At 33.8% G+C, this 2890-nt stretch overlaps 1 protein-coding gene across 5 annotated transcripts in view; it reads right to left on the bottom strand.

Annotated features, from left to right (window-relative positions):
* The window catches only part of MKKS (McKusick-Kaufman syndrome), a 23198-nt gene that overhangs the window by 13537 nt on the left and 6771 nt on the right, over positions 1-2890 (bottom strand). For 3 of the 5 annotated variants that reach the window (XM_006758092.2, XM_015560277.1, XM_006758094.2), the window contains exon 2: positions 1763-1826. The exons of the other annotated variants lie outside the window; for them this stretch is intronic. The gene's annotated coding sequence lies outside the window, so the exon portion shown is untranslated. The remainder of the gene's footprint in view (positions 1-1762; positions 1827-2890) is intronic. 5 annotated transcript variants of the gene reach the window in all.

Below are 2890 nucleotides of genomic sequence, written 5' to 3' on the forward strand. Positions count from 1 at the left end.
CAGATGCTCAATGAATCTTTGGGTCATCCATGGGTGAAGGACAAAGGAGGCATTCTATTTTATTTATATTGTGTTTCAGAGTTTATTCTTCTTATTTATTAGAATAACTTAATGATCTATACCTCTTTTTTAGCATTTAAGTTTAGTAAAGCCTGGGCATCAGTACCTATTTTTGCTGAAAACTCATTATTTGCCAAATATCACTAAGGCCCAGTAACAGCACTTTCTGGTTAAGAAATGATGGACTGATTTAACGATTAATTACTTAAATGCATACTGAACACCTACATGCCACTATTTCCTCAAATTCTCCATATCTCACATATTGATTCGGCTAATAGGGATGAGAGAGTTGGTAATTATTTTCTGACAATTATTCTGTTATTTCTCCAGAGAACTCTAATAAACATTCCTTACAGAGGATATTTATGTCTTTCAAACAGAATAATGGCATTGGTTTACATATACCAAGTAATGGAGAACTTCTAATTTTTTTTCATTAAACCCCTTCCCCGGCAGAAACGTGTATACTCGTTTTCACAAAATGTTCTTTTTCAGTCGTCGACGAGTATACTAAGAAAATATGGTAAAAAAATATGGTTTATAGGAAGACGAGTTACAAACTGTTTTCATAACCAGCATCAAAAATACTATATAGAACCAAAATAAAAAAATTAGTCTGAAAAAGAAACGTTTTTAACAAAAAAATTGTTGGGGAAGGGGTTAATGTAGTCAGTGAGATAATATGTTCCTTGTTTTAGTCATATCCTCTTATGGAGCTTTTAAATACATTTTGGGGATACAATTTTGATTTAACTCCTTTTTTGCTTTTCAATTCTTCTGTGAGATTTTTCAAAATGAACATTAGCATCACTGCCCCTTTCTAATGAATATAATACAGACTTACTTTTTAAAGTTAGAAAATATAGGAATAGGAAAAGAAAGCTAAACACATCTATAATTTTTTTGGTTTTAACAAAAATATATTATACACGCTGTTTTGTAATCTTTTCTACCCCCAAGAACATAAATCTTCATTATGATTTTTAACAGCTGTAAGCTTTTGATTGTATGGAGATATCCTAATTTGACAAGTCACTGATTGATAGACATTTGAGATTTCTTTTCAATGTTTTATTGCTAAATATGTTATGGCATTAATTATTTTTGTAAATACTCTGGAGCCCAGGGTCACAGGCTCTATAAGTTACTTCTCAGGATAATATAAGAACCAACTAGATTTTTTAACAACTCATTTTTCAAATAAACTTACAATTTATTTTTAAAATTCTGACTTTTGCAAAGTTTTATGGTGCAGAGCATCAAAGAAACTGGAAAATCCAAAGTGGGAATGGAAAATTAAGGTAAGGTATCCCTCCTCCTCCCAAAATGTATATACACTTTAGTAGCTGGTAGCTCAATTTTGAAAATGAAATGTATTTTAATAAACACTGCCTTAATAATTATTCAAAGTGTGAGTATACATTTTTTTAGGACACCCTATAAAATTTATCTTGAGATTGTCTTTCCCTCAAAACACTTAGCAAGCCATTCCAAGTGATATGGAACTATTTTATGGGCACCAGAGATTCCTGAGTCTGAAACAAACATTTCTCAAGAATGTGCTCAATATGATCAGGTTTGATGAGCAATGTCGGGTTGGTCCCTAACGTAAGTTAGTGCTTGTTGTTCATTCATTGAGCTTTTCTTGGAGTAAAGCAGCAACAGAATTGGCAGCAGGAAGATAATTTTTCCTTCTTACCCTCCTGTAGTGTATCTGCCACTCTCTTTTCCTTATCTTTCCTGAATCTTCTTTCAACACACTCCTAAACAAACAAATAAGAACAGAAGGTATGGGACTCTTTAAGGAAGATGGAGAGCACCAAAACAAATGAAATTAGGGAATTTTAGATAAGTAAAATAGAAAAATATTTATGGTTTTATACATTGAAATGCCCTTTGTTAAGTTTAGAAAATGTTAGAGGCAATCTTAACACAGTTATGCTTCTACTCTTCTTTAAAAAAATATACCTTGCATTAAAGTTTTCAATATTTTTTGTTTTCCTAGCAATTATATGAAGACTACTTTAGAAATGAGGAAATACTAAATGATTGATTACAAGATTTATGTCAGTTAATTGTGGCACTGGACTTAGATTTCAGAGTCCTAAAGGTTTTAGCTGATATTCTATTAGGCAACTTTCAAAAGTTAAGAATCAGCGTCTCAGCTTTGGCAATAAGAGTCAATTAGAATTTCCAGTGCCTGATGATGGAGGAGAAGAAAATTCTAAGTGCATGGTACTAACTTGTGTCACTGAGGTCTACTCTCCAGTGCATTGAGCCTGGCTTGTTCTTCTGACTTTTATGTCTGATATATGAAAGGTTAGCGGCAATCTCGTGCCACTTTGTCCAAAATGAGAGGGCAAGAGTCTATTATCCCCCAAACATACGCCTGGGACTTACTAATAGTTGCGATGGGCTGGACTAATTCAGTTCAGTTTTCTTTAGCTTAATTCTTAGTTCTGAATAGCACCAGAGTAATGAACAGAATGGGGAGAAGCTTGTTATAGCTCCTCATTAAAAATACTGTGATATGAACATATAAAGGCCAAGAAAGAAAAATACTGAGATATATGCTTCTGACCATGAATACTCTCTAAAGTTAAGGCATTACTGTGTCTACAATGGCAACTTTCCCGCATCCTACTTTGTCTCCTCAATTTCTTTTTTTTAAAATATATTTTATTGATTTTTTACAGAGAGGGAGAGAGATAGAGAGTTAGAAACATCGATGAGAGAGGAACATCGATCAGCTGCCTCCTGCACACCCCCCACTGGGGATATGCCCGCAACCAAGGTACATGCCCTTGACCGGAATCGAACCTGGGAC

The sequence above is a fragment of the Myotis davidii genome, unplaced genomic scaffold (assembly GCF_000327345.1).
Source record: "Myotis davidii unplaced genomic scaffold, ASM32734v1 scaffold32, whole genome shotgun sequence".
Lineage (NCBI taxonomy): Eukaryota > Metazoa > Chordata > Mammalia > Chiroptera > Vespertilionidae > Myotis > Myotis davidii.